We start from the raw sequence: 10158 nt of genomic DNA on the forward strand, positions 1-10158 counted from the left end.
CCGGACAAACTGTGTAGATGTGAAAGGAACGATAATAAAAGCTTATCACAGCCANAGTTTGCAATTAACGCAAATTTACACGGAACTTTCGGAAATAAAAAAACTGTTGAAAGACTTACCAAAAATAGCACAAAGGGATGAGCAAGCCACGGTGCTACAAAAATGAAAATTGGAAATTGCACTTATGCAAAACATGGAGGAATTTGTTGCGATGGAACAGAAACTACAGAATGATAATCAAAACTTTTGCGAAGTTTGTATGTTTATATTAAACATAAATAAAATGGCCATAGTTTATTGATATCTGCTCTAATAATGATATAATTGTTTTATTTTTCAGAAACATGATATGTATAACATTATTGATATTAATGCACCAGTATCACGAAATGTAAAGAATATTATTAAAAAGTTCGCAAGCCGGATTGTGGTGATAAGATTTACTGCAATAAAACAAATTACCGGCAAAAAAGTATTTGCGATCACAAATTTTTGCAAAATTATGAGAGATAATATTATACAATATTATAAAATATATATTATATAATACTAATATATGTATTATGTAATGTGTGTATGGTATACTATAAACTAATATATATTTATATATTATATATATAAAATTATGTTATGACTGTTTTTATATATATTAAATAAATCGTTTTAAGTAATTTTGCAGATTAGGAGAGCCACCTCCGATTTCAATAATTTTTACATATGTTGTGAAGGTCATTGTCCCGAGTAATAATGTGAAGGTTTTAGGCCGCGGACGTTATTTGTTAAAAAGTTACAAGGCGAAGAAGTCTACTGAACAATATGCAATTTCTCGACATCCTATGTATGAATTTGTGTTCTGCAGTTGTACATGTACACAGCACGTCACTGAATCGCGGAATAGGCGCGGGGATCGGAGGGCAAGCGGGCCGTACGATTCGTACGACGCTTGTTGGCGAGCAACCGCCCCACTTGCCCTCTGATCCCGCGCCTATTCCGCGATTCAGTGACGCGCTGTGTACTGCGTTGGTATTGTTGTCTCCTAAAAAGTCTTTCTTGGAAAACCGTGCCTCTATATTATTGTTGTGTTTCTTTACATTCTTTCGAGAAGCAACGATTTAGTACAGAAGGAACTGTTGTACTATTAACATCAGAGCACTTCAAAATGACATTTTACGAGTTCCTTGCTTTAACGACTTGGACGCTTTTTTTGAAATAATGTCTGTTACATATCCAGTAAATGAAAATATAACTGAATAAATAATTAAATAAAACAAACAAGATTTTGATCCCACGTACATTTCGTTCGCTTTTGAAGCGCGTAGGCAGGGGGGGCTACCCCTCCAAGAATGTGCCACCTTGTCGTGGTAGAGGGGCTTGAGTGCCGTGCTGATCCGTGGAGCTATGCCGGCGGGAACTTCGGTTCCTGGCAAGGTCACTCTTGCCGGACAGATCCACGGGGAGCGGCCAGACCAAGAGCGCACCCGGGCAGGCTGGGCTCGTTAGCCCTGTGTGGGCAGCCGGCCTAGGAGAAGGAAAACTCCGAAATCAAACCACTACTTCTGAAAGCATGATGAATATTTCAGAAGAAGAGACAGACAGCCCAGAGTGATCGGACACTCAGAGCCCGGCGTGGGGGTGTTGCCGTCCCAGGCACCTCCATGTCGTCATCACGCCATTTTTGGGCTACCCACTGCCTGCACCGCAGGAGCAGTGGCGGAACATGCTACTGCGAAGAAGCGCTCCGACGTGCTCGCATTTGGCGCGCGACGGATGTTTGGCGCGCCGGTCTTCCTCACTGGAGTAGCTCCGGTGGCGCCCTTCCTGGGGGATACAAGAAGAAGAAGCCGGCGAGGGAGCGCTCTTGCTCCCCGCCACTCGCCGGCGTGTCCGGTTCCCCACCACCATCCGGGGACTCGGACAGCATCATGGAGGTGCTGGAGGACGCCTCCATACCGGCCCCCAGTACAAGTGGAGATGTGGGGGGGATGGAAAGACCGCCGACCGTCGCCGAGGTCCTCGGGCTCGTTGCAGCTGAGGAGCGTGTCTTGGCTGCAAGGCGAGCGGAGGCGGTGCTTGAGCTGGAGGACGGGTGTTGGAGCGACACCGCTCAGTTGCCGTCCTCCAGACTCCCGGGGCCGATTTTCTCCGCGGCTGAAATGGTGCAAAAGACCCACACAGCCGCGGAAGCGGTGATGAAAGTGGCCACCACGTCTAAAAATCTTAACGGAAGATATGTTAAGATCCTCAAGGACGTGGCGGCTACTATGAAAGAACTCACCGAGAGCATTGTTGCCCTCGCCTTTCAGACGAGGGAGGCGGCGAGGCCGGAGCGGGGCGGTTCTGGCGCGCTACTTGAGAAGCGCGTCAGGACCCTGGAAGAGAAGCTCCGGCTTAGCAAAAAAGAGGCCAGGATAACGGCCTTCCGGTACCGCAAGACGCGGGAAATGCTCGACGCGGCCTACACGAAGAGATTTTTCCTAGTAGGCACGTCGAGGAAGTAGATGGCGGACTGCGGGACGCAGGCCGATGGGCCTGCGCTTGTCCCGCAGGCAACCGCGGCGCTGACCCCGCCTGCCCAGGAATATACCGCACCGCCAAAGACGGACTCCCGGGGGGTCCAAACAAAGGGGCGGGCAATCGAGCTCTTAGGAGAAAACGCCCCTCTGGACCTCCCGGAAGAGAGGTGCGTCCGTTTATTGGCGGACAAAATCGGGGAGGCAATGGAGGGGCGAATCCTCTCTCTAATCAGGAGAGAGCTCGCCCCTCAATCCTCGGGCGCACCTGCCGTCGAATCCGCTCCGACTACCTGGGCGACGGTGTTAGAGCGCAGGGCGCGGAAAAGGGGAAAGGAAGTTCCTCCCCCCAAACAGAAACATCGTCCTCCCGCGGCTCCCGTAAACGCGAGTCAGCGCTCCGGGAGAGCGGAGAGGGCCAGGGTCCCCAGTGGGGCTGCCGTCCTCCTTACCGTGGGAGAGGGCGGCAGTTACGCCGAAGCCATGAAGAAGGTGGCGGCCGCTGTCGATTTGGAGGAGGTCGGATTTCCGGCCTCCGGATAAAGAGGGCGGCCAACGGAAATATGCTTCTCCAGGTACCCGGGCCTGGAGGAGCAGAGAGGCCAACGCCCTCGTTGAGAAGGCGTCAAAAGTGTTCGAGGGCGAGGAGGAGGTTGAATTTACCCGTCCCGTCAAGCACGCGGAAGTTCGCGTGCGGGACGTGGTGCCTCTCTTCTCCGCGGAGGACATTGCCGTCGCTTTAGCGGCGGCAGGTAATTGCCAGCCCAGTGAGGTTTGCACTGGGCTGGTTTGCTCCTCCCCTGTCGGGTACGGGACCTTGTAGGCCCGTATGCCTCTTAGAGCGACCCGGCGGGTCGTGGGGGCGAAGAGGATAGAGGTGGGGTGGTTTAGCCTCCCCGTCGAGGCACTGGTGGCGCGGCAAATGCAGTGCTACCGCTGCGGGGAGGACGGCCACCTCGCCATTACGTGCAAGGCTGCCCCCAAGTGCACTTTGTGTGCGAGCCGGGGGCAGCCAGCGAACCATCGGATGGGCGGCACAAGTTGCGCCCTCATCCCCAAACGAAACATAGCCACCAGGCAGGGCGCCGGAGTTCCGGCGCCTTCGCTGCCACCCGGTGGCAAGGACGGTGTGGAGGGGACGGGATCTGTCCTCTCCCCGAAAAAGCGGCGGGCCGAAGTGCCGGGTCCGGCGGGGACTCCTCCGGTTGGGAGGAGGATGGAGAGGGGAGGTGTACCTACTCTCCCCGGAAGAGGGCTTGGCCCGGAGGAGAGCGAGGGGCGGAAGAATGTTCCTCTCCCGTCTGCCTCTTCTGTGAACACGGAGCCCGCTGCGGGCGGAGGGAGGAGGCCGCTGTGACCTCCGCCCCAGATAAGGGGCCGTCCGGTCTCCGGGAAGAGCCGATGACTAGAGAGAGGAGGGGTGGGGACGGCGCGGGGCCTCCCTCTCTCTCCAAGAAAAGTTTGGCCGGGGCCAGAGACCGCAAAGTCGCTGGGCCCCGGTTATCCAAAGGTGCGGCGCAAAAAGCGCCGGGTTCGGAGAGAGGTTCCACCAAGGAGCCTTTCCCCAAGCGGCAGAAAGGAGGTGAGTCGGCCTCCCCTTCAACCGGAAGAAAGAAGCCGGGACCTAAGTCCTCCAAGTCGATCAAATAGGCTCGGTTTGGAGGCAGCTTCCGTGCTTTCCGTGGGGTAGAGGGGTCATGGCTCGGGCGTGACCCCTGAACCCAGCCCCTGTCAAGGGGCTGCTTCGTCGCGGGTAAGGGATACAAACGTATTATACTAATCCCCCCTGACTTCGGTCACGGGGGGCGGGGACTTAGTGAGGCAAGTTGGGGAACTTGCCACGCCATTGCACAAGTCAGGGAGGGGCGGCTCGAGGAGGGCTATGGCGTCCTCCTCTTGCCGCAACCCCAAAAGCGACGGTGATAGGGGCGTTGTCCTTTGGGGACAGTCTAGGACTAGGGGAAGCCTGGAGATGTAATAGCTTTCTGGCTGCCACAGGCTCTCTCACTAAGTCCGGTGGAGGCCATTGAGGAGTTGTAATGGGTGCGAATCCCACACTCCCCGCCCAAATGCCTACAGGGCGGGAGTTTATAACGCATTTCCCTTAAAAAAAAAGAGGGGGCTACGAGGGGGGCCATTGCGGTCCCATCCCCTTCCGCAGAAATGTCTCCCGGTTCCCGGAGGAAGCCGGAGGTTAAAGAGGAAGAAGAAGGAGAAAGGGGACGGTATTGCGTCTTCTCCCCCTCTCTTCAGAAGGAGTGCGGTCGGGGTCAGGAGCCGCAAGGTTGTCGGGCCCCAATCCGCAAAAGGTGTGGCGCAAAAGGCGCCTAGTTCCGGGGGTAGCTCCACCAGGGAGCCTTCCCCTAAGCGGCAGAAGGAGGCCGACCGTTCGACCTCCTCCTCAACCGGTGAAAGGAGAAAGCCGGGACCCAAGTTCTCCAAGTCGGGCTAGTAAGCCCGGCTTGGAGGCAGTCTATGGCTCAGGATGGTGGGATCATAACTCGGGCATGACTCCTGGACCCGGCCCCAATTCCGGGGTTGCTTGGTCGGGGGACAGGGATGCGAAATTCTCGTACTGACCCTTCCTGACTTCGGTCACGAGGGGCGGGGACTAGGCGTGCCAAGTTGGGAAACTTGACACGCCATTGCACAGTCCCCAGGGAGGGGCGGCTTGAGGAGGGCTATGGCCCTCTCCTCCTGCCGCGACCCCAAGGGCAACGGTGATAGGGAGCGTTGCCCCTTGGGAGATTGTCTAAGACTATAGGGGGGCTCGGAGAAGTTATAGCCTCAACTGTGCCACGGGTCTCTCTGCCAAGTCAGATAGAGGCTATTGAGGGGTTTAGTGGATGAGAATCCCACACTCCCCGCCCCAAATCCCCAAGGGAGTGGGAGTGCATAACACATTTCCTCTCATATAAAAAAAAAGGCAGGATTAGAGGATTAAGTTAGGTTAGGTTTTGAGAGGGGGGTGCAGGGAGGGCGCAGCCCCCCCCTGCCTACGCGTTTCAAACGCGAACGAAATGTACGTGGGACCGAAAAATAAGAATTCATTCATGAAACTTCTTCCCCTCGTAACTTTTTAACAAACAACGTCCGCGGCCTAAAACCTTCACATTATTACTCGGGACAATAATCTTCACAACATATGTAAAAATTATTGAAATCGGAAGTGGTTTCCCTAATCTGCAAAATTACCTAAAACGATTTATTTAATATATATAAAAACAGTCATAACATAATTTTATATATATAATATATAATATAATAAACTCATTTTATTAATAATATTACATTAATTGTGCAGAAGCAAGTGAAGAAGAATTTTCCTTAGCCAATAAGGTTTTAAAAGATAAAGAATTTATCGAGGCTCTGAAAACGGTAATTAATAATGTAAAAGATTGGGAGGGACAACAACTTTTTCGAAAAAAAGTAAAACCATAAAGGTAAAACAAAGAAAAATTAATTATATATAAATAAATGTGGCGTTAATTAAAAATATATTGTTTATAGTTTTCTCAAAACACCAATTTTTCGAAATAAATCTTTTATAAATTTAAAAATATGCATTTATTATTACTTCGAATATAGTGATAAGAACATCTGATTCGAAGTTCGGGAATCTGATTAATGAGAATTTCAGATTGTAATCAGGTAATCAGGTCTATGCCTGGTTGCCTGATTAGAGCCTAATCTGGCAGCCTGATCAAGACCTAATTTAGTTGCCTGATCAGGATCGAATCTGGTAGCCTGATCAGGGCCATTTGATACGTAGCGTTACATTCCGCATTAGGGCCTGATTAGAGCACCGGATCCGCACCTAATCTGGAAGTAGGACAAGTCATATGTGGATCTGATGAGGGTTTTATGCAAATTTCTACTCGGGATTGTTTCAAAATTTAAGTTTTAAGGTCTATTATTTTATGTTTGTATTTTATGTTTTTTCATTAAATGTTTCAGAAAATGTACAAACATGTTTTAAGAAGAAATGTATAATTATTTTTCTCTAAAAAGTATTTTGTTAGTTTCACTCTTATTTTATGCAGATGTGTAGAATAAAAACTATATATCTAAATATGTGCTAAATAGTTATTTGTACGTAGAAAGATAATAATATTACATTTACGTATGTGTGAAATAGTTAAAGAAATAAAAAAATTAATAAATATAAAAAAATTGACAAGGCGACTCATCCCGATCCCTGGTTCCCGTCATTACTAGTCTCGCGTTTACTCACAGCGCTATACGACACTTATCTATAACGCCTCTTTCTTTATGGCTTATAACCTACATACCTACACTAGCGATCAAAATTTCAAGCATACACTGAGAAACAAATACTATTAACTAAATGCGTTTATTGTGTGTAAATTGAGGTGTCCTCGGGCTCGTGATAAATTTCAAAATGGAATGTATGAACAGGACGTTACGAACCGGTTGCAGGGTGTTGTGCAAAATAATTCAATTTAATTAATATCCAGACGTTTCGACTTTATTGATTTGAGTCATCTTCAGTGGACATTCTAATATAATTTACAAACCAAAACCATTATATATAAAATTATGTTGATAATACAATTGTTTGCAAAAAAAAAAATTTGAGTCAAACAAATATTTTTATGTTATAATATAAGACAATAGTTTTACATATTATTGAACTGCATTGTTAGAATATACAAATGATAGTATAAATACCTTAATTTTTTTTTTTTTTCACAATTTTACTCATATATGACGATCATCCTGCGAAAAAAGAGTGTCAAAAATTGTATGTCATTGCAGGGAGCTCGTCAATACTGAGAGAAGACATGAAGTCGAGGTTTTAGACCGTTACAAGAACAATAGTAGCTCTATCTACTAACTATACAGCACTTTGATACTAAATTTGATTGAGAATAGGAAGATAAATATTATCCAAACTCTCCGTGTCCTGTATTAAATTAATGCTGTTTTTTTGTAATTTTATATGCAGCATCTCAGAGGTTGTTCTTTTAAAAAAAATTTGATTCAGTATCTACAATGGATACTGAGTTCCAATCAAATAAATGTCCTGTTTTCTGACAGTGTTCGGCTATTACAGAAGTTTGTTGTGCAGATCTTACATAATATGCATGTTCTTTTCCTCTAGTCTGTAGTTGTCTTTTAGTCTGTCCTGTGTAGTTAACATTACAAGTACAACACTTAATATTATAAACAACGTTTTTCTTTTTTATGTATGGGATTTTATCTTTTTGTGGCTTGATAAATTTATTTAATTGATCTGAGCTTCTGTAAGATAGTCTAATTTGTGACTGATTGATTCTTTTGTTATTAAGGAAATTTATGTTATATTTTTTATTAGAAGGTATAAATGGAAGTAAGAAATAAAATAAAGAGTTATCTTTACTGTGTGTCATTAATCGCAGGACTTTCATTGTTTTTAAGCTTGGTGGTAAAAAGATATTTTAGTCTTCTATTTATTATCTGGAATATGAAGAGTAACGGGTAGTCATTATTTGTTAAAATGTTAATACAGAACTGAAGGTTTTTCTGGTGGTAAATTGGTTCCGATAAGAGAATGGCTCTGTCAACTAATGTGTAGACAGTGCCTATCTTGTGGCAAATAAGATTTTGTGATCGAAAATTTAGGTATCTACCGGAGAACGTTGGTTTGTGATACCAATCACAACTGACAACGTTATTGTTTAAGATAAGACGTAGATCCAAAAAACCAAGACCTTCTTCTGTTTGTAATTCATATGTGAATTGTAACCTTTGATGTATAGAATTAAAAATTCTGAGAGTGTCATCAACTTTATCTTTGGGTAAGGAAATTATGATATCATCCACGTATCTGTAATAAATTGGTACTTGAAAAGAAATGGAATTTAAAGCCTGCAGTTCAATATCTTGCATAGCGATATCGGCTATAATGGGTGATAATGGTGGACCCATTCGAGTACCAAATGTTTGTTTGTAAATTTTCTTATTAAAAGTGAAATAAGTAGATGACATCACAAACCTTAATGCTAACAGAAATTCTTCCTTACTAATCTTTGTATGCAATCTAATATGTTTCCATCTTTTAACAACGCTCATCATCGCTAACTCTATTGGAACATTTGTAAATAATGATGTAACATCAAAAGAACACAAGATATAGTTTTCTTCAAGTCTGAGACCGGTTAAGATATTATGTAAGTGGAAGCTATCTTTAATAAAAAACGGAAAGTTTGGAACACCCTTGTGTAAAATTTTATGTAAATAAACCGCAAATCTATGTAAAGGGCTATCAAGTGTAGAAACAATAATTCTGTAAGGGCAATTTATTTTGTGAGTTTTTGGAACTCCAAATGCCCTTGGAAGCAAAAAATCATTGGATTTTAAATAATCTTTGGTATTTTTATCAATGTAATTTTTTGAAAGCCATCTAGTAAGGATACTACGCAAGTCATTCTCTATGGAATGTGTTGGATCTTTTTTGATAAGTGTATATGTATTAGTGTCATTAAGCATGTCGGTTATAGCTCTGAGATAATCATCTTTTAAGACTGCTACCGTCGAGTTGCCTTTATCTGCTCTTGTGAAAATAATGTCAGGGTTAGCTTTAATAAAACTAGACACGGTTTTCGACTTAGATAATAGTTCACATTCAATATGTGAAAGTGGAGTAGTATCCTTAATATAATTGTTTAAAAAAGAAGCAATGTATTTTCGAATTTGTGATTTGGATATGGGATCAAATTTTCTAATATTGTTTTCTACATCCTTGATAACCTCCAGTGTTACTTTGTTTTTGTTATGTTTAGAAGGCAGAGAGAATCTATCGCCAAACTGTAATAAATCAGATACTTGTTGGGGTAAAGTTTTGTTGGTAAGGTTTATGAACCATTTTTCATTTACCCTATCATCTCGTGCACTTTGTTCATCAGGTTTGACTTAGACTTTAATTGTTTCATTTGTGTTAAAGTTTTGTAAGCTATACTCGTGATTTTCATGAAAATTAGTTTTTTTGTTTGAAATGGAATTTTTATTCGGTTTCACGTAGTAAGTGATTGGTTTAATTTGTTTAAACTTATTGTTTTTTAATTGTGAAAGTTTTTTGATAAGTTTTTGTTTTGTTTGAAAAAAATGTTTGTGCATTTTTTCTTCTTGAGTAATAAAAAAAGTGCATAAGATATTGACAGAGGTTAATCTCTGTATAAATCTCTCGTAGTTTCATTTAAAAAATGTAATTTCTGTTCTATGTTCCTGTACGCTTCATTGAGTTCTAATTTTAAAATTTTAAATTGATATTTGTGTGTGACTGTGTTATATGTATTTAAGTTTCTATGATTTTTTAACACAGGTGGGTTTGTGTTAGATCTTTTAATATGATTTGGAACTAAGTACGAATTTATGCATTTACGTAAAAAGAAGATTTGCAATCTCCTTTTGATAATATATAATTTGATGTTTATCCATCTTTTCATAAGTTGTTTGGTTTGTCTACCTAAGTATATTTTGATGAAGGTGAAGAAGGTATGATGTCGATTTTGAAGTTGTTGATTTACTCCGTATGTACGCATTCCACTTTTATAATATCTTAACCGGTCTCAGACTTGAAGAAAACTATATCTTGTGTTCTTTTGATGTTACATCATTATTTACAAATGTTCCAATAGAGTTAGCG

The 10158-nt window shown here is 43.6% G+C and overlaps 1 protein-coding gene across 1 annotated transcript in view; it reads right to left on the reverse strand.

The window, feature by feature from the left end:
- LOC109860481 overlaps positions 1-10158 on the reverse strand; it is a 94128-nt gene that overhangs the window by 32347 nt on the left and 51623 nt on the right. The window lies entirely within an intron of this gene.

This window comes from Pseudomyrmex gracilis, unplaced genomic scaffold (genome assembly GCF_002006095.1).
Source record: "Pseudomyrmex gracilis isolate BER0280 unplaced genomic scaffold, ASM200609v1 scaffold_396, whole genome shotgun sequence".
Taxonomy (NCBI): Eukaryota; Metazoa; Arthropoda; class Insecta; order Hymenoptera; family Formicidae; genus Pseudomyrmex; species Pseudomyrmex gracilis.